Below are 23,162 nucleotides of genomic sequence, written 5' to 3'. Positions count from 1 at the left end.
TTTTGATAAGAATCCAGGTGGATAATTTAACATGAATCCTGACTCAAAACCCATCTGATAATTTGAGTGCCTTTGAATCTACAGGCAAAAGATAGCTCAAGACATCAAATGGTAAGAATCATTATTTAAAATTAAATACCTTAAGATTGTCATTCATTAGAAGTAAGAATTATGGATATTAAAAAAGAAAGCAGAGATTTTTCCTCTTGTTCCACAATATGGACCTTCATGTGCATTTGGCTTTCTAGGTGTGAAATACCATGTTAGGGAAAGAATCAACGCTCAACCTTGCCAGGTATATAAGAAGCAGGTGATCCAACATAACATTACTAATGGACTTGCCTGAAAAATATCCAAGGGCCAACACCAGCTGAATCTCACCGCGGGCCCCTTGAGTCCTCTTGGGTCAGCACCCCAAAGATGACCAGACCAGGAGACTGTCAGAACGCTGGGGTGGGCTCAGCAGTACCTCACTTTAGACCAGTGGTTCTCGAAGTTTTTGAAGTTGGGGCGCATTTAAAATCCTACCAATAATTGTAGGTACACTATATACAAATTTCTGAGAAATGTGTTATAATAATTAAGTCAAATATTAAAGAAAAAATGTAAAGTCCAAGCATGCTTTTATGGTAATTAAAAAAAATAAATGTGACAAAATTAAATTTATTCTGACATTAAAAAACATTTTTATGTTACATTTTTTGAGTTATGCTTTTTAGAAGAGGGGTTAAAAAATAAAATAAAAAAAAAAGTTATCTTTTTATATATATAGATACATTCTTAGTAAGATTTAGTAAATTTGGCAGGTCCCAGCGTGAATGTGTTAAGTTTTTTTCATTCTTGTGTTTATGAGAAACATGAGTCTGATGTGTCCTAGCAATTTCTTCAATGTTTGGGCATATATTTGAAAGACAAACTCTCATTTCTTCATCAATACATTGAAGAATTCCTCTCTTTTTACTCTTAATTGTGTTGAGTGCAGAAAACCCCCACCATACATATCATCTTAACTTTACACCAAACAAAGGATAAAAGAAACTTGCCTCCAGTTTTTCTGTGTAACATGGGGGGTAGTGTAAACAATCCAGCACCACAGCTTAACAACCTTTTGCAACCTAATCAGGCAAGTGAGGTGGGGGTTTGGGCAGACTGTCATTTTACAGCCAATTCCCCACACCTTTGTCTCCCCAAAATCTAAACTCCAAAATCCCTGTTGGTTTTTTGGTCCCCAACAGGCACATATTTCTCTGGAATACCATAGGGCGCACACTTCAAGAACCAGTGCCTTAGACAACAGAAAGTCTAGCCTCATAGGAGACGTTTGTAATGTATCAGTAGAACAGTTAGAGGAATAATTAAACTTGGAGGATGCACCTCCTTCTTCCCACCATCGGCCCTGAAGTTAAATGCAAGACACCCCAAAAGTGAGCATCATAAAAGACGGATGGGGGAAGTGTGTAAACTCGCCAGACAGAGGAAGCATAATCTGAGGGGCAGGGAGCAGCAGCTTGTTGATTCTCAAGCTGAAATGATTGAGGTTTCTCTTTCATTATGAGTTTTGAGGGCCTGGGGAAATTCTTTCTTCCTTTTTTTTTCCCTTTTGTTTTCCTTCGCAGGAAATAAGAATTTTGTTTCACACATGCGGCTTTGAAAACCATGCCCTTTCTAATGTATAACAGAGCATTTTCTAGACTACAAGATTCTTCTGATAAATTTCTACCACACCATCCTCCTAACTTAGCTCAAGGGAGAAAACAAAATTTAAAATGCTTCCATGAAAGCTTATGTATATTGTGGAAGGACCTCTGGCCAGATGCTGGACCTGTGGATGGCTCACCTTAATGCAGTCACTTTATCTTAAGGAAAGCCCTTGACCGAGGCTTCCCGTCACTGCCTTAAGGAACTGTTAGCAGATCATATTAAGAGGCAAGATAACCCTGTTTTGCTCCCTGGCTCTTTGGGGGTCACTAGTCCAAGCTCTGCATTGTATCCTGAGGAAACAGAGGGGAAGAGATTCACCTCCCAGCATGTAGGGAGTCAGAATTGAGAGAGTGCACAGACCTGCCTTCTGACCTCAAGCCCCGTTGGTCATTTTCAAACCGCCCCTTCCTGGGAACATAAACGAGATACCGCATGGAGCCCAAGCTTCACACAACTAGATGTTTTCTCACAGGTCAAATTAGTCGTTTCTGTTTTTCAAAAACTGTCAACAAGTGGATAAAATGGTGGCATGAAATGAAGAAGCAAGTCTATTGAGTGAATGAGCAGATCCACAAACTGCATACTAAAATGGTACTTATTTGAAATAAAACATTATATGAAAAAGGAAAGGAAATTAAACACCTGAGAAATAAATGAGCATTTCTAAAACTTGCAGGTTTGACAACACTGCACAAACAGCACCTGCTTTGTCCTGAAGAAAATCTTAACATGAGTCAAGGTGACAAACAAGAATAATGTTATCTCCCCCCTCTTTTTTTTCTGGAACCTATCCTATGCGCCCAGCATTTTCCTGAATATGTCATTAGTTCTATAACTTTTGATGGTGAACATGGTAATAGGGAGGAGATATTCTGAGAATAACTAGGTTCAAATTTGCGACAAACTCTAGTTCTGTCACCAGTGATTGAACCATTGATGATTACTTCTCAATAAGATGTAGAAATATTTGCTGTAAGATTATTTCAAAAGAAATTTTGAAGCAAGGAATAGCATCCTCAGGCATAGTATGTGCAAGACAGGAAATGACTAAAACAAGACTCTTCAGTCTTGTGGATTTTTAATTGCACTGAAGTGATACTGGATGTAAAGCCAGCGGCCAAGGCCACCATCACAGCAGCCCGGCCTATGCAGGTTCGCATTGGATTTGGACAGTCGGCAAAGAAACAACGGAGCCACAAACTGGTGGGCCATAGTCCTTAATTCTAGCTTGCACCCGGCGGGCAAGTAAAACCATACACTGGGCTCCAAAACCCACTCATATTCACAAAGCTACTGACTTATCCGTTTTTCCTAGAATCAAAGGTTTCTAGCACACCAGCCTTATTCTCCTCAGTTCCCCATCTCCTTCCTTATCCCAGATACAAACTCTGCACCAACTCTCTTCTCACTCAGCACTCCACCATCTTGGCTGCTTCTCCTGGCCACATAGCCTCTTTCTGCTCTCTGTTCTGCTCCCTCTGCTCTCTCATGCTAATCATCCCAGGAACCAAGAGAGCAAGCTCTCATTCTGCCCCCATTTTATAGTGTAGATTCCAAACCTTTAATCCAATATACAAAATAGGGAAGTCTCTAATACAAAGACACTTCTCTGAGGCATGATTGGATTGTACCGCCCCACATCAAAATGGGTGGGAAAGACTTAATCCCAAAACCAAGCACCAGGCTACAAGGATTCTACCTGCCCACAGAGACACACATTAATATCACCTGGGCAACGGTCTCACGTGGGCAGCACCATTTTTAACAAGGTGAGCATAATACATTTTATCTGCCCAACACTGGAAAAGTGTTTAGCAATTAGAAAAAATGACACAAATTCTTAGACTGCATTTTTGAGATTTTTTTTTTGCATATCATAGGAACCATGTATCGCTTTATGAATATTTCGCTTAAACTCATTCTGAAAGTTTGTTTTATTTGAATGGCTACAGTCTTAGGTAGCCATGACACTGAAGACTCTAGAATCACTAAATAGTCCCATGACAGAGAGTTAGCAGGGAAACTCTCTAGTTTTGGAAAACAAACCCATCTACAATCACAGCGTTCTTACTTACTACATACCCAACAGGGTCATCATGCTTGTTTCCAAGCTGAAAATGTATTTACTGAAACTTCTGTCAGACACAGCCAGACCCTATGATATTTGCTCATGGAAAATTATAAAAACAATTGAAGGATAGCAGGAGAAGGTCAAATTCTATAAATAGAATAGATATCTGTTTCTAACAGATGCCACAGCCTATTTTAATCCTCCACCAGACCACACACAGAGGGGCCCTACCTGACCCAGACCCGGGGCAGTCTTGCATATATTATAATGCCTCCATGATGATGCTCACCTTGATGATTTTTCCTTTAAGATATGTTTCTGCATTAAAGAAAAAAAAAATCAGCAAAAGAATCTATACCTGACAGGTAGAAAGGGAGGGGAACACTAGAGAGAACCACTTCGGTTTTTCATTATACATAAATCAATAATTATAACTAGAACCAGAACTGCACTGCTGGGAAGAGAAGAACAAAAAAGTCATGGTTTTTACTCTCATGAGACTCTGAGAATGTCACTCCTGCTCGGTGAGATCCCAAGGAAGGTTTGGGGTTGCTTGCTTATTTATTTTGCTTTTGAAGTGAACAGTTCCTTAAAGCAACTTTTATCAGAAGAACTGAGACCCTTTTCACAGTTGTGTCTATTTCCACAGACTCTGTTGTATTTGTTGAGCAAGCGCTAACAAGGTGGTGCCCCAAATATATGTCTACATTTTCATCCCCAGAACCTGCGATGAGAGGAGATTATCCTGGATTATTCAGTTGGTCCTAGATCTAATCACGAGTGTCCCCCTGAGAGCGGGTGGAAGGTGATTGGACACACAAGGAAGTTGCAGAGAGGTGGCCCTATACGGGGGAGCCAGCAGCAGCCACCGGACCTTAGGAGAGGCAAGATACAAATTGTCCCCTGGAACCTCTTAAAGAAGGACAGCCCTATGACACCTTGATTTTGGACTTTCATCCTCTAGGATTATGAGAGAATAAATTTCTGTCACTTCAAGCCACCAAGTTTTTGGTAATTTGTTATGGCAGCCCGAGGAGAGGAGTCCAGAAGCTAGGGGAAGAAATAAAATTCCCTTATTAGTAAAAAATAGTTGAGAGAATGCTCTGAGTGACTGAATGAGTTGCAAACAAATGTTCAGCAACTTGGTTTCTAATAGAAATACAAACACTAAAATTCTCAAACACAATTCTGTTCACTTTCCATGTGGTCGCGGACAAGTAGATGTATCATTTTTATACTTTAACAAATGGTCTTATATCCATGTTCAAAACTGGGATCTGTGATATGTAATCATTTACACCCTTTCCCACAGAACAAAATATGTCCTTCAGACTTGTACAGCATGCTTGGTAGAGTCGGTTGTCAGTTTGTTTTCTCAGCTTGTAAAATAATTAATGTGACTGGGAGAGAAGCATCTTACACAAACCATATGGGAATACCTTTCCTGCTGACTTCAGTTCTCCTAGTGGAAGTGGAAACCTTATGTTCAGGTTTGTTTGTTACACTGTAAGAATTCCACTGGGCTGAGCCATCTAATTGGTTATTCAATGCAACAATTGAGGGATCTTTTTTTTTTTTTTTCAAGAGAAAGTATCCAGTGTTAAGCAGGTAGTTTTCTAAGGAAAAGAACACATTATTCAGAGATTTTAAGACACTGAAGGAATATACATATGGCTCATAATTCCCTAACAAAATTCAATTATTTGATATAAACTTAGACTCTAGCTTCTTGCCATTTTTGACATTTGCTGTTTACTTTAATATCTACTTTTCCATCCCATGTTCAGTGCCAAGGGAAGATGATATCCACTGAAATATTACATATTTTACTGGGAAAACTACTCCATATCACTTGTTATTTTTAATCACAATAATAATATCATTTTCTAACTTGTTGGTTGTATCCCAACACTCAAGATGACATACAAGTACAAAAATCTCTGTATGTTTTCTGGCTCAATGCATTAGTGTATTTCAAGCATTGTAGGGCAGCTCTTGGCTTAATAAGGTGTTTAATAATAAATATTTGTGTTGTTTCTGAAAGAACAGTCAACTGGAAATAAGATTGCCTAACAGGTCATACTATCATTATTATATTTGTGTTAGATATAAATTACTGTAGATATCTGTATTATTTGATACAATTGGATAAAAATGCATTAAGCATATGAATTTTTTTAAATGGATAACAATTAGTAGGACATAGGCCCTGTCTTAGAAATATTGTAGTTCAGAATACACTTTCCTCTAATATTCAGCAGACTAACATCTGCTCAGTGATGAGGTGTAAACTATCAAAACTACTAGAAATATGAGATTATATACCTTCAGAATAACAAAGAAAGAAACACTATTTGTATTTAGCAAGATGATTATAAGGAATTTTATAAATATCATGACAGTACAGTTTATAATAAATATGCCAGAATCAGCAAGTTGTAGAAATTCTTCACAAAGTATATTCTGATTTCTGTTTGTATTTTAGCATGAGTTTTATAGTTGTGATTTGTTTAATAAGAGACAGAAATATGCATTATTATCAGACTTTTAGAGATCTATGCTGCTCACATTTGCTTAGCACATACAGGTTGAAGTTCATTTGATTTTAGACCATGACACATTTTTCAATTTATGAAAAGCATGGGGCTTTGTACACATTCATGTGTTGGGAGACCCATGAAAATTCTCTTACAATAATGTGTCAATTAAGAGTTTATCATAAAAAAAGTGTTAACGTCACATGTAACCACAAAGAGACTCCCCGGTTCTTGAATTACCTTTACATTTGTTTTGTTCCTACAATTTCAGACAGAAACTACATATATATGTTTTAGGAACGATTTAGGTATAAATTATAATTGGCTGTTTAAGCAGGAAACCAGGGGAAAGAAAAATATGTTGGAAGAATTGACTCTTGTTTATACTTGTGAGTGATTAGAAAGACTCCTTTTCTTCTTATTTCAAAATTCTCCAGAACTAATAGTATGCAATCAGAAATGTGTTCGGATACTAACTCATTGGTGTCTGGTGAAGAATGTCTTCCAGCTGTAACCTCACTAGGTGTAGGAGGCTAAGGAATTCTGTGGGTCTTCTTCTATAAGACTCTGATGCCAGCTATCAGAGCCCCATTGTCACAACCCAATCACCCCCAACAGACCTGCCTTCCAAAACCATCACTTCTGGGACCAGGACTTCAACATATGTATTTGGGGAACCCAAACACTCAAACCATTGCCAGCCCTGATCCCCTCATGAGGGCTGTATCCTCATGCCCTCATTAATTACCTTCCAAAAGCTCTGCCTCCAGATACGATCACATTAGGGTTGTTAGAGTTTCTACCTATGTATGGGAGGACATAAACATAGATTCCAAAAAAGAAAAGTTTCCAAATTTTGTAAACAACAGATTTTGGGTTCTGGTTGTGGAGTTCCTCTTGTGTCCAGGCTGGTCCCTGCATGTTTTTGGAACAGCAAGTTGAAGCGATATTATCAAGCGGACATGGAGATGCCAGTATGAGCCATTGGTACTACATATTAAAATTCCCTGTAAAAGTTTGGAATTACAAATGACAAGTTGTGGTTGTGTTTTAAAATAATAATTCTTGAAGTAGCACAAAGGATTGAAAGGAATTGAACTTGAAGTTAGCTTCCTAGAAGGACACCAGGGCATTTACTGAGGCTAGAGGTGGCTGAATCATGCTTGAGGGAGAATGTGGTGAACAATACTGAGGCTGTGTGAAAGGTAGCTTGCATTTGGATGAATTCAAGGCATATCAACTTAAATGTTTCATGAAATTTGAACTGATGGACTACTTAATATTTGTAAAACATTCATTAATATTATATAGGTTCTACCAGTTCAATTCTTTCCAGTGAATAAGTAGATAAAAAGATATTAGCATGTACTTTTTACCTGTGGTATTTTTTTCAAAGCTACTTTCCTCTAAGGTGCATACAATGAATTTATTTGCTGATTATCTACTATAGTTTTTCTATCTGAAACCAGCCTCTCATCCAAGTGCTGTTCCTTGGTTATCAGGCTGATGTATTCAGAAAAATAATAACAATAAAATTTACAATTACAAGAATCTAATAGATGGAATGTGCTTCTGATAACATCAGGGATAATTTTATAATAAACATTATTATAAGACAGTGCATTTCTGATGAGAGATTAATTACCCAATTCTGCACACAAATGATCCCCCACGACTGATATAAGTGTGTAATTGTAAGTATTGTAATTCTAGCCATAAGTCAAAAAGAATGAATTGGATACAATAACGACCCAGAGAGACGCAACATAAACTTTACTGACTTTGCTTCATATTGATTTCTTCCTATAGTCTTCACAGTACACTTATTTCTTTGGAAATGCTACTTTGCAAGTAGCATTTTACTGGGACCAAACACTCACTAGGAAACTGCCTTTGGAAATGACTTAGGCTATTAAGGAAACTGCACGTGGGGACTAAGCTATGCAAATGCAGGTCTCTGCTCATCCGATGAAAGACAAGCATTGCAGAAAGATCAGGAGAGGGGAGAATGTGCTATTCCGCAGTCTATCATGAGTGGGGTTTTTTCAATAAACCTTCTATATAGACCTGTCCAGGAATGAAATAAAACATTCCAATGGCATAAACCCACAAATCAAAGGAAAGAACATTAAGAATTAGTCCAATATGAATTAAAATGGTATTAGGGAAAACTGTAATACAACAGTAAATATAAGGGACGAAGCAAGCATTCTCATACCAGCAGATTAGAATAAAATATTAATTAGAGCAAGACCAAGTTAGAAGTATTATTTCAATACTTAATTGTATTTTTTAAAATTGTGATTATCCTGTTAATTGGTCAGAAAGGTGGTACACTTATTAAAGAGTTCTGTGAATTAAAACTGGTAAGCAAATGTGGAACATAAAATTAAAGTCACAATTACTTTTCTTTTTCAGTAGTACCCATTTATAAATCTGGCAGGCTTTGTGCTAGAAGAAGAAGATACTCGCCATTATAAGGCAGATATTGTCAGAGCTATTGGGGTATTTTTTAAAAAGTGAGTAAGTCAAAGAGCCTGCTCATGGTTGGAGAGGGACATTTTAAATAAGGGCAGTGTATATCGGAACACATGAAAAAGCATCTTTTTTAAGTCATGGGGAGAATGTAGGGTATTTTCAGTGAAAACAAAAGGTTGTTATGACATAACCTAAGTCGAAATCATATTTGCTTTACAAGGTCACTGTCGGGATCAAATGAGAGAAGCTCTCCAATCCCTTTGACTTGGATTGTGTGCATCCCTCAGTCCACATCTGTTCTCTCCCCCAGCTGAGATGGGCAGGTGGATGCCAGGGTGCTCACACCCAAGCAGAACACGCCTGTTCTAAGCACCAAACACAATTCTATCTCCTGCCACAGGGAAAACTCCTACTCCGAACACTGCATACAAGCAAGTTCATGGGGAAGTGTGGGTGAGTGCATGCCTCCAAAACAGGGGGTCAGGGCACAGAATAGCGAGATGGATGATACACCACCATCTTGGTTTTCTCCCTTCCCTTTCTCCATCTCCTTCTCCCCAGCTCTCTTCTTCTGAGATCTCCTCTGCAATAAACTACCTGCACAGAGCCCTTGTCTCCGCCTCGATCTCTGGGAAACCCAAATGGACATACTGACACGTAACAGGTGCGCAAACCACAGACTCCTTTTTGCTTATTCTAACGCCTTTAAACTCCCTCTGTCGCCTACCAAACTCAGTGCAATGTTCCCTTTCTGGCAATTAAGGTCATCCACACAATGGCCGCCCACATTTTTTGTGTCTAGTACATTAGGAGACGCTATTTCCCCGTGGGAAAATGACTTCAGCTACCGACTGCTCCTTAATGCATTTCCTGTTCCTCCCTGCTGTGTTTCCTCCTCCATCTCTCAGCTGCTCAGGGTGTTCTTAATCCCATTACCGCACATCCGGATTTGATAGACTCGCCAAGAATCTCATCAAATACTGTCACCTCCACGAAGCCTTTTCAAGTCCTACCCAAGCAATGTTCCATCCCCTGTAGGGTTCAGCTGAACCCTAAGGGCACTTTATCTGTGGCTGTTATTTACCTTTAAATTAATAAAAAAACTAGGATGTAACTGTTTCTTAAACTCTAACTATTCGTGTTTTTATATCTCTTACCATGCCTGATGCCCTAACAGAGTGTGTGTGTATCCTGTGCAGATCCATGTATGTATTCATGAATTTACTTCATGAACTACATGTATTCATGTAGTTACTTTTACTTATTTTTGTTTCTAAAGAATATATATGTTAACTATAGAAAATTTTTTATAAACCAGCAAACAAAAGAAAAACATATTTCCTTAAATTTCTCTTGCCACAGAAAACTCCTATAATTTTGCTCTTTCATATTTTTAATTGTTTAATTCATATTATTTTATACCCTAATGTTAAATTTAATAATGCCCACATTATTAATAGTTGTTCTTAAAATTGTACATTAAATTTATCCCAATAATAAATTCATTAATATTTGATGAGTTCCAGACATGAAAACATTGGGAGAAAAACTGTTTTTTTAAATAGATATGAAATACAGCATTCATCTACATAGATTTTATATTTAAATTTCATTTTTAATAGACCACATATTATTGTGTGTTGCTTTATTTTCTAATCTGGTGACCTCTGCTTTTAAATTAGAATGTTTAAACCATTTCTTACTGACTTACTGGTATATTTATATATAAATACACCATCTGTGTACATGTTGGATACATGTGTACCAAGCACCATAGTTTCAGTCTTGATTTTCCAAAATGAAAACTAAATTTTATTTCTCTGTATAAAGTCAAGACCCTCGATCCTGTAAAGATATTGATCTCATTATGATTGTTCTAAAAGAAACCCAAGAACAAAAACACAGAAATTAAAGTAAATCAAGGAATAGGTATTGTAAATAAAGGTGAACTCTCACACACAACTTTATTAAGTTAACGAAAGACTCTAGATGATGAAAATGAATGACAAAGAAAGTAAAAGTTGCTGACATGATTTCAAGAATTACAAGATTGTGTCATAGATTACCTGCCTTAATATAATTGTAAGAAATAAAACATTTCGTAGCAGTAGAGTATTGGCCTGGCTTGTGAAAGTCCCGGGTTCGATTCTCAGTCAGAGAATACAGGAGAATCACCCATCTGCTTCTCTACCCTTCCCCCTCTCCTTTCTCTCTATCTTTCTCTTCCCCTCCCACAGTCATTGGAGCAAAGTTGGCCCAGGCACTGAGGATGGCTCCATGGCCTCCACCTCAGGCGATAGAATGGCTCCGGCTGCAATGGAGCAACACCCCAGATGGGCAGAGCATCGCCCCCTGGGGGGCATGCCGGGTGATTCCCAATCAGGTGCATGTGGGAGTCTGTCTGACTTCCTGCCTCCCTGCTTCTAACTTCAGAAAAATACAAATAACAATAAAAATTTTTTAAAAAAGTAAAACATTTCTTGAAAACGAAAAGCCCACAATTAAAAGTGATGGTAGTATTTCAGTAATCAAAAAGCAATTTTCAGGGCATTCTTAATTAACTGGATATCAAATCAAATCCATAGTGAAAGCAAATAAAAACCCTGATAAGCTCAAATAGGAAACTACACAACATGACAACATTTTTCCTAATATCTGGGGCACCCTGCCCCGGACCCTGACAGTGGAAACAACTAACTACTTTAAACGATATACCTTGGTAGATATTTATATACTATCATGAATTAGGAAAGAATGTAGGAAGTGGCCTCAAAATTATCTATCTTAAACCTCAGTGACAGGTATAATGGTGTAAAATACACAGGGTTGCTAGGAAAAGTGTGGCCCCCAAAATGTCAATACAGATTAATAGTGTCCTTGAACTATCAAGGACACTGTAAGTGGGAAAAGAGTACCCACATAAAATATTAGGGAACACAACAGCCATATCTTCTTCTATGAAGAATAAAGAGAAATGGAGCAATTTGTGTCATGCTTTTCATATTATCCTGGGAGTCTACACCTTCTAAAATATGAACTCCTGTGGTAGAGTTTAGCAGGATAAGGGTGACCCAGGTAAAATAATTTAGCTTCTTGATACTTTATAATGCCTTCATAACGTGAGGTTTTTTGTTTGTTTGTTTGTTGTTTTTATGTGTCTTATATACAGATAAGAACAAATTTACTTGGCATGGGATCTGTTATCATATTTTAGTATCACGTACCTGTGCTGTACCCTAATTACCCTGCACTTTTGGAGAAAACCAGTGGGGGGGGGGCTTGGCTCTGTGGGGTATCTGTGTTTTAGCAGATAACTTGGAGGAGGTAGGCAAAAATAAAGCCACTTTTCCTGAAAGCCTAAAACAAGCTTTCCCTCAACTGACCAGTTTGTGCTCTGTCTTGTTTGAATTTTAATCTTGTCTTCCAAGAAGTGAGAAGTGGTTGGTATCCCTGGGCTGTTTTAAAAACTAGGAGCCCCATAGAAACTGCAAGGAGCTACAGAGAAACACTGTCCTTAAGAGGAGCTCTTTCTTCCTTCTTCTATAAATATTTTATTACATCAGCAAAATGTTGTGTTTATGATGACATCAATGTGCCTATAACCCATAGCGAAGCTCAGTGTGGGGAAGAGACAATGTTGAATTCATGCTCGTGGCTTGAATGTGTGACCACCAGTGACCAGGGAGATGAATCAAATTAAATGACATGGCCCACCTCTTGAATTTTGACTGCAAATTTTAACTCTGCCTCTTATGTTCACTCATCTCTTCTTATCACGATTAATAATATTATTTACACTCAAAAATGTATACAGACTCAATAGAGTTTATGGGTCTATGCTGTGTGATAAATGAAACAGGATTTACTATTAGTAAACATAAACAAAATCTGTACTTCTTAGTTTGCATTCGTGCTTATGTTTCTAATTAATCAGAGTGTGCCACATAGTGGTTAAAATTAATTTTTTCAACAGTAGGTAACCAATTCAGGCTTATTGTAGGATTTGAATGAAATATTCCATTACTACTACTAAAAAAAAAAGGCATTAAAACTTCATTTACTAAACAGAATAAAATTTCCATATAAAATTTCAACAATTTTCCTTGAGATAGAGTGAATGAAACTGACATACAGAAAGATATTGAAGCTGGTCATTGAAATTGATAACTAGCTAAAATAAATAGTATCTTGTCTTTGCTCAATATTGTCTCAAATTCTGTCTTAGGAATGTGGAGATATTGCTTTTATATGTAAGAGGTTAATTTGACAGTGTCATTAAGTTACTCCAGAGCTGGATACCATCAACTGAAATGGTATTTCACAATCTGCAGCAGGATATTTTTAAAACTTTCAAATATAGTTTCCATATCTATTGCATGCTAAGGAGGTAATGTAGCCAAGGTTTCTACTGTTTATGGAGCAAGAAGTGCCTGATGTTTACGCTGGAATCAGAGAAGGGAGAGGCGTTGGACCTCATTCTGTGCATTAGCTGGATATTTTAGTGCTCCAGACTTTCAGAATAGTCTCTGTTTTATAGACTGCATGGATAATGAAGACCTATAGGTTACTTTGAAAGAAATGGTCATAACAGGATGCGTAGCATGTGGACAGAAAGCGACTATCAGGACAGACTAAGAAGACACAGAATGGTTTCCAGTAGGCAATGATGTCAGACAAGGATACACTTTGTCTCCCTATTTGTTTAATCTGTATGTAGACATCTCAAACAAACAAAAAAAAACTGGGGTAAACTCAGAGGGAGGAGGAATAAATATTAGTGAAAGAAACAACAATACCTTAAGATATGCAGATCATGCCATCATACTGGTAGAAAGTGACAATGATTTGAAATAACTTCTGATGAGCATGAAAGAAGAAAATGACAAAAACAGGATGCATTTAATCATCAAGAGGACAAACATCATGGCTACGGAAGGAAGACATAACTTTAACCTACACAATGAAGACATTGAAATTCTTAGATATGTTGCTTGCCTTGGTTCAGTCATCAACTCCAGTCGAGACTGCAGCCAAAAAATGAAATGGCTGAGACTAAGAAGGAAGAAATAGAAAAGATCACCAAGAGCAAAGAGGTAAAATTAGAGACCAAGGCTAAGACCATCCACACCTTCGTGTTCCTAATTACAGTTGACCCTTGAATAACAACACGGTTTGAACTTCCTGAATTATTTTTTTTCCATTAAAGAGTAGACCCTTTGTATCTGCGGGTTTTGCATCTGTAGCTTCATCCAGCCAGATTGAAAACAGCATTTTCACATTCCCAGCCCTGGCTTCCTAACTGCAGATTCCCAATGGTGGACTGAAAAGATGGCTTTCAATCTGCAGTCTTTGAATCCAAGGATGAGAAGGAATGAAGGTAGAGTCAAACGTTACGCCTGGATTTTGACTGTGCAGGCTTCAGTACCACCAACTCCATGTTCCAGGGTCAACCTTACTAAGTACAGATGGGAACATGGGACAGTGAAGAAGGCTGAGAGGGAAAACTGACTTACTTGAAACATGGAGCCAGAGGAGGGCTCTCCAAATACCCAGAACTGTCAGAAAGACAAATAAGTGGACCCCACAGAAAAATTAAGCCCAAAACAAGCTTAGAGGTGAAAACGACAAAACTGAAGCAGACCTAATTTGAACACATCATGAGAAGTCAGGGTTCTTTGGGAAAAGCAATAATGTTGGGAAAAATAGAAGGCACCAGGAAAAGAGAAAGATCAAATATGAGATGGATTGATTCCACAAAAGAAGCCATAAGCGTCACTCTATAGGAGCTGAGCAGAGCTGTTGAGGACAGGACTTGATGGACATCACTCCTTCATTGGATCTGAGGGAGTCAGAGCAAACTCAACCACTTGCACACATACCACAATTGCAGAAGATTTGAGTAACTAGAAATGGATACAAATGGAAGCCAAATGTATTTACTGTTCCTGCTAGTCATTAAATTGCAACAAACTGGTAATAATACAGGGAAAGGGTTACTTTTTTTCCAACTTCTATACTGACACTTGTGTCTATAGTCATTTTTTCTGAACCTGAAGCCAGAAAGCACAGACTATCCTGTCCTAGATGTGCTTAAACTTTCCCTTTTTCTTATACAATTCAAATATATAGAAAGGACTTCCTGGACTTGCTTATCCTTAGGTCAGCCACTTGTAAGACCTAATAATGAGACATTTTCTCTCCTTCAGACATCACGCTCCCATTTCTTTGTTCCATATTTTTCCCCTGACCAATCTGAGGGCCTGCGCCGTATAAAAGCATGGCTCCCTCTCCGACTATCTCTGCTCCTAACAGTGAATAAAGAAAGACTTTCTCTTTGTTGCTCTTCTTCTCTGGTCTCTATGTCAGGATGCTTCTCTCTCACACGAGTCATACCTAAAGTGATTCAGTTTTACACAGAGAAGATGGCAGCGAAGCCAGCTCTGAATTCAGTGAACACGCTCTGAATTCTTCCTTTCTTAGTTTAAAATTTATTCTCAACAATTACTCATTGTTGGCCTGTTAGCAAGTCATTCAAATTTTCTAAGCCCCAGACCCCTCGCTGATAAAATCGTACTTACCATTATGGGAGTAATCAAAGGATCAATAAAAAGGGTGATAAGACAATTAGATTCCTGTCTGGGACATGGTGACCACTCAAGACTCAAAAACCATTAGCAATTCTAATCTTCAGGAAAGAGACATAGTATTTTATGACTCTTATATAAAGGAAGTAGGTTTTCTAATGTGAAACTAATACCTGGAACTTTTTGAAAATTACTCATATATCTCATTAAGAAGCATTCACATTTTACATAGGAACAGGAAGAATCATGTTGCAATTATGGAGATGTAACGTAGGCATTATGTTAAAACAGCTATTGTGTATCCTTAGTGTAGTATTAGCCCAAATGTACTTCCTGAGTGGATTGAGAGATTCTAAATATGGGTTGTTTTATATCGCCACTGCTCATAAGAAACATTGGATAAGAGGAAATATTCACTAATGGCTAAAGTTGCCTTCCAGCAACAAATAAGTTTACCTCATTATTTAAATGATTTAGAAATTCTAGTTGTTAGAAACAGCATGACATTAGACTGAAATGAAAAAACGCTGTGACATATCTGGTAGAAGCAGTGTTTCTAAGGAAGGCACCAAATGTGTCCATGGTTCTTGCATATCTTTAAAATTTGACCTTTCTGATTGCTTTTAGTTTTATCTCTAGTTTAAACTTGACTTATGTATCCAATTCTTCCTCTGCACTGGAATGTTTGGTTGGCTGCCCAAGCATCACCCCTTCTCATTTGTAGATGACCCCGTCTGTCATTGCTCATGCTACAACACATGCAGTCATACAGGGCTCCTTGTCATTCCCGCACACCATATCCAGATCAGACCATGCCTGCAAATCCTCCTCCTTTCACTGGGGCAAAGCCTTGATCCATCCATTGCTGAGTCCTTGCATGATCTGGCCCCCAAACCACAGATATCTTACTTCTTCTGCTCCTCCACCCACACTGTACTAGCTGGTTATGCCTACAATAGGCATTTCCTCATTTCAAAGCTTCGTGTTTAATGTCTGTTCAATTCATCTTCTATCAGGTATCTACATGACTCCATGCTTCATATGAGTCACTCTGTGCTCAGATAATACTGATTCCACAGTCTTTCCTGATCACCGATTAAAAATATCAATCTGCATTCAAAATTCCCATCGCCCTCCATGCTTTTTTTCCTATCACTTATCAACATCCAACTCAGTTTTTAAATTGTTTATTGCATCTTTTTTTGAAACATAAATTCCCAAGAAAATGGAACTTTTCATTTATTTTATTGGCTGCTAGATACTCTCTGACTGGAAAGGTGAAAATAGTTGTTCAATGAATAAAAATAGCTATTCTTTGCAGACAGGAAGATACAGATGTATAGAAAAGCTATAGCGATTTTCCCTTTAAGAGAGCCCAGGAAGAAATGGTGACTTGTCAGGCTGACATTTTCAGCTGAGACATACAGGTCTTTCCTACAAGAGAAAGACTGTACAAGTAATTATGTTCTCTCCCTGTCACTCCCATCATTTGGCATGGCAAGTTCTAGGGCATGGTCTCATCTAAATTAGGTAAGGTGCCTATTTAATCATGTATGTTTCATGAAGAGTTATGAATGGCTTCTCTTTTAAATCCCTGAATGGAATTTATGTTTGATTATAAAATTGTGATTGTATGTGGTTTGAAATTAAAGATACGACATGCTCATATAGAAGGCCCTATCAAGCAGAATAGTGATATATAATTTCTCTGTGTGCTTTATGAAGATTCAATAAGATACCTGCATGTGCACATTGTAGAATATACAATCTTAAAATATTTGGCCAACAGATGTTTGTTTCTGTCAATGTATGTTTGTTTTATCTGAAGCCTGCCAGCTTTATGAAAAGAATTAAGTGTGTTAATGTGTGTAGTTATGGGACATAAATCAGACAGCCCTTGACCCCCACAGGTTGCGATTTCCAGTGTCAAGCTGTATTGAAATAGAAGACATTATATACTCTCATTTAAATTTTTTAAGAAGTGCACAATTTTGTTTAATTTTAGTATGAGTAAACATTAAATAGGAAAATCTAATTCATTTACAACTGGTCACAAAAATTAGAGGATCAAGGAATGTACAGATACTTCCGTACTTTCAGCCTTTTTGTATAGTGCATTTTCACCAATGAAATGAAAGTTGGTTTGCATCTCATTTGCATAATCTAACAACTTTGACTTGTCATTTGCTTTTCTGATGTTCTTGTTTAATAATAATAATAAAAAAACCTAACCAAATGATTCTTTTTTTTTATTGCTTCATATTCATTTTGGAATACCCCTTAATTTTTATGAGCAGTATATATTGTGACCTGTATATTCTGTGAATAGGATTTCAGACCAGGTTTTTGAGTTTAAGGGCTTAGTTAGAGATAACTCAAAGAAGGGAAATAATCTCTTCCTGTTTGCAGGTTTGAAGGATTAAAAAAAGTGGCCAAAAAAAAAAGGCTTTGATGTTCCAATGTCAGTTTTATTCTTTTAGGATGGGTCAGTGGGTTTGATTGCTCCTTCAAGAACTGTACAGCCAAGAAGGAATTATAGCAGATCTTGCTCTAATCTTCATGCCCTAGACAGTGAGCCACAATGAATGAGGCACGCAAATTTTGACCTGGCAAAGACAGCGAGGTGTCGTAGCTTACCTGAGTCTAGGAGCATGACAGAGCAATGTCACCTGCCAGTTCCTTTCTCGCTGGCAGAGAGCTGAGCTGGACTTCTATGCCAGGACTGCCTTGCAATGTTTTCTGGTTTTTGCTCCTACAATTGCAAATTCCAGATGTTAGTACACAGTAAGAGAAACACCACTAATGCTATGTTCAAATATTTTAGAAAGCATTACGGTGAGAGGTTACTTTGTCTCTCTAGAAGAAACGTGACTTGGCCAGAAAAAGAATGTAACATTTTCTTTTTTTTCCTGTTTGGAACCATGTGGCCCAATTATTACATAGCTGGAGGTATTTTGACTTTTGCATGGAAATCTCTGACATTTCGGGAAAGACCAGTGAGTTTCTTTTCAGCGGAAAAGTTTCCTGAAAGTTTGTAAACAATTGAAGGTCTCGTTCAAGGTCTTTGCGTATCACTTTGATCATCTGTAATTTTTTTTGTCTGTTGCTTATTATATCTGAGGCTAATTTGCATTACTCTACATTTGTCAACATTAAATTTTATTTGCCACATGTCAGCCTATTTAAGGTGCAGATTTCAAGTGTGTTAAAATGTACTAGATGTAAATTCGAGCATCACTGTTTAATAATGCCTCCTAATCTCTCAACTGAAGAGGCTAACTGTCTAATTTCCTTAATTACAACAAAATGAAAAACTGGGAGGAATAAACTATCTGAGTAACCTTTGACGGGAGAGTATTTACATTTTTAGCTTTTTTAAAGCACATCACTAGTTGCTAAAATTTCAATTTAGCATCATTTTCAAAATATTAGGTCTGAGAAGACATTACAAGGAGTTAATATTTACCAATGGTGAAATATTTACCAAGTAACTGGTAAAAATGAACAGATTCATTTGTGTACTAGAAAATATCTAGCCAATATATATATATACTTCATTCACTGCAGCGCATTTTCTCCTCACGTGCATTACCTAGTTAGTTCAAATAAAACTCTTAGTTGTCATTTGCCTCATTATAGCTTTTTCTCTATCCACCATCCCTTCTTTTTATTTTCTAATTTATTAATTTCACTATGCTTCCCTTCACTTAAAATTTTCCTATTTTTGTCTCTTTATTCTGATAGAATTATGTTATGTCATTGATAATTATGAGTTTGAAACAAGAAAATATGGAGAAATTTCTAGATAGAATTTTTGGGCAAACTTTCTTTTTCTATTGGGATTTTATTAGTAGATAGATAATAGATAGATGATAGATAGATAGATAGATAGATAAGTGATAGGCAGCTTAGACCCATTTTATTTAGGCATTTATATGCATTGGTACACCCTCATTCAATATGCTGTTTAATGTCTAGTTTTTATGATTATGTTTCTTTTGCCAATTCTTATTTTTTGTATTGTCTTTATCCACTCTCAACATTTCTTTTTAATGTTTGGAGATGACCTTATTATTTTTTGTTGATTATTTTTAGAGGACCCATGCATTTATTATTAGTTTCATTGAGTTTTTTCATTTACTACAGTGGTTCTCAACCTGTGGGTCGCGACCCTGGTGGGAGTCCATCGACCAAAACACAGGGGTCGCCTAAAGCCATCGAAAATACATATTTTATTTAAAAATGTATTGTATAAGAAATATGTATTTTCTGATGACTTTAGGCGACCCCTCTGTTTTGGTCGCTTGACCCCCGCCAGGGTCACAACCCACAGGTTGAGAACTGCTGATTTATTACATTAAGTGAATTAATCAAATAATGAGATAAAAATCAGCTCTAAAAAGTAAAAAAATAAATAAAATAAAAAGGATTACATATTTTATGAGTTTATAAATTAAACTTGACAGTTCCATGTGATGTTTAAGATTATATATATATTTATTTTAACTTTCTTTATATAGTAATGTCTTTTTTATATATAGAAGATCTTGGTGCTATTATAAGTAATGTAATTTCCTATTTTATATTACAAATATATTAATAATTTCAAAGTAACAATATATTAATTGAATAAATTTTATAATATGAAATTGTTTTCTTTTTCTTTTTGTACTCAGAACCCCACAGAAAATTGCAACAAAAACACTGTATGGTAAAAGTAACTTGAATAAATTATTTCTTCTATGTGTATTATGCACAGACTTAATATATGGTTGTATACAATTCTTTCAGCTTATTTTTGAACCATAGGATATTGACTGATTATTTGATTTTGAAACAATGAATAGAACAAAACCATATGTTATCACCAGTAAAATTACAATAAATGACAAACATTTGCTATCTCTAATTTAATAAAAAGTTACTTAGAGGAAAGTTATTTCAAAGACAACAGCCACACACCAAGATGTTCAATCCCCTCCCCCCAATCAGGGTTCATACAAGAATCAACCAATAAATGCATAAATAAGTGGAACAAAAATTTGGTTTTTTTATCTCTCTCTCTTTCTCTCCCTCTCTCCCTTCTTCTCTCTGTAAAATGAATAAAATTAAAAAAATTTTAAAAGATAACAGCCACACTAAATGGAAAATAATGCTACTTTCATCTGTTTTATGGATATTAGTTAATCTCAAGGCATAAGAATATATAGAAAGAAGGAGGGGTTGTAAATTGATTATCTGATTTATTAGGTGATTAATATATCCAAGTTCTATGAAATATGTTCCAAATACACTGTTATCTTGTATTTTCTTTTAGGGTGAGATTTGTTGAGAGATTTTTTTTTATTAATTTTAATGCGGTGATGTTGATAAATCAGGGTACATATGTTCAGAGAAAACATCTCTACATTATTTTGACATTTGATTACACTGCATTCCCATCACCTAAAGTCCAATTGTCTTCCATCACCTTCTAACTGGTTTTCTTTGTGCCCCCCTCCCCCAACTCCCTCCCTCTCCTCCCCCCCACCCCCTAACCCCCCTAACACCCACACTCTTGTCCATGTATCTGAGTCTCATTTTTATGTCCCACCTCTGTATGGAATCATACAGTTCTTAGTTTTTTCTGATTTACTTATTTCGCTCAGTATAATGTTATAAAGTTCCATCCATGTTGTTGTAAATGATCCAATGTCATCATTTCTTAAGGCTGAGTAGTGTTCCATAGTATACATGTACCAAAGCTTTTTAATACACTTGTCCACTGATGGACACTTGGGCTGTTTCCAGATCTTTGCTATTGTGAACAATGCTGCCATAAACATGGAGGTGCATTTCTTCTTTTCAAACAGTACTATGGTGTTCTTGGGGTATATTCCTAAAAGTGGGATAGCTGGGTCAAAAGGCGGTTCGATTTTTAATTTCTTGAGAAATCTTCAAACTGTTTTCCACAGTGGTTGCACCAGTCTGAATTCCCACTAGCAGTGCAGGAGGGTTCCTTTTCTCCACATCCTCCCCAGCACTTATTTTGTATTGTTTTGTTGATGAGCGCCATTTTGACTGGTGTGAGGTGATAACACATTGTGGTTTTAATTTGCATTTCTCTAATGATTAGTGATGTTGAGCATTTTTTCATATGCCTATTGGCCATCTGTATGTCCTCTTTGGAGAAGTGTCTATTCATTTCTTTCGTCCATTTTTTTTATTGCATTGTTTGTCTTCCTGGTAATGAGTTTTACAAGTTCTTTATATAAATTTTGGTTATTAACCCTTTATCAGACGTATTGTCAAATATATTCTCCCATTGTGTAGTTTGTCTTTTTATTCTGTTCTTAGTGTCTTTAGCTGTGCAGAAGATTTTTAGTTTGATATAGTCCCAGTTGTTTACCCTGTTTTTTACTTCACTTGCCTGTGGTAATATATCAGCAAATATATTGCTGTGAGAGATGTTGGAGAGCTTACTGCCTATGTTTTCTTCTAAGATACTTATGGTTTCACGGCTTATATTTCAGTCTTTTATCCATTTTGAGTTCATTTTTGTGAATAGTGTAAGTTGGTGGTCTAGTTTCATTTTTTTGCAGGTAGCTGTCAAATTTTACCAACACCATTTGTTGAAGAGGCTGTCTTTACTCCATTGTATGCTCTTACCTCCTTTGTCAAATATCAGTTGTCCATAGAGCTGTGGATTTATTTCTGGGTTCTCTGTTCTGTTTCATTGATCTATATGCCAGTTCTTATGCCACTACCAGGCTCTTTTGAGTAAAATGGCCTTGTAGTATAACTTGATATCTAGAAGTGTGATACCTTCCACTTTATTCTTCCTTTTCAAGATTGCTGAGGCTATTCGTGTTCTCTTTTGGTTCCATATAAAGTTTTGGAATATGTGTTCTATATCTTTGAAATAAGTCATTAGTATTTTAAACAGTATTGCATTGAATTTATAAATTGCTTTGAGTAATATAGACATTTTAATGATGCTTATTCTTCCTAACCATGAGCACAGTATATGCCTCCACTTGTTTGTATCTTCCCTGATTTCTTTTATCAAAGTTTTATAATTTTCTGAGTACAAGTCTTTAATCTCCTTGGTTAAATTTATTCCTAGGTACTTTAATTTTTTGGTTGCAATAGAAAAGGGGATTGATTCCTTAATTTCTCTTTCTGACAGTTCATTATTAGTGTATAAAAATGCCTCTGAATTCTGAGTATTAATTTTATATCCTGCCACCTTGCTGAATTCATTTATCAGGTCCAGTAGTTTTCTGAATGAGACTTTAGGGTTTTCTATATACAATATCATATCATCTGCAAGTAATAATAGTTTTACTTCTTTTTTTCCAATTTGGATGCCTTTTATTTCTTTTTCTTGTCTGATTGCTGTGGCTAGGACTTCCAGAACTATGTTGATTAAGAGTGGTAAAAGGGGACACCCCTGCCTTGTTTCTGATCTTAAGGGGATTGCTTTTAATTTTTGCCTATTGAGTATGATGTTGGTTGTGGGTTTGTCATAGATGACCTTTATTATGTTGAGGTATGTTCCCTGTATTCCCATTTTGCTGAGAGTTTTGATCATGAATGGGTGCTGGATTTTATCACATGTTTTTTCTGCATCTATTGAAATTATCATGTGGTTTTTCTCCTTCCTTTTGTTTATGTGATGAATCACATTGATTGATTTGCGAATATTGTTCCTCCCAAGAATAAATCCCACTTGATCATGGTGTACGATTTTGTTCATATATTGCTGGATCCAGTTTGCTAATATTTTATTGAGGATTTTAGCATCTAAAT

Source organism: Saccopteryx bilineata, chromosome 11 (assembly GCF_036850765.1).
Source record: "Saccopteryx bilineata isolate mSacBil1 chromosome 11, mSacBil1_pri_phased_curated, whole genome shotgun sequence".
NCBI classification, from domain to species: Eukaryota; Metazoa; Chordata; class Mammalia; order Chiroptera; family Emballonuridae; genus Saccopteryx; species Saccopteryx bilineata.
This window is presented reverse-complemented; position numbering follows the sequence as displayed.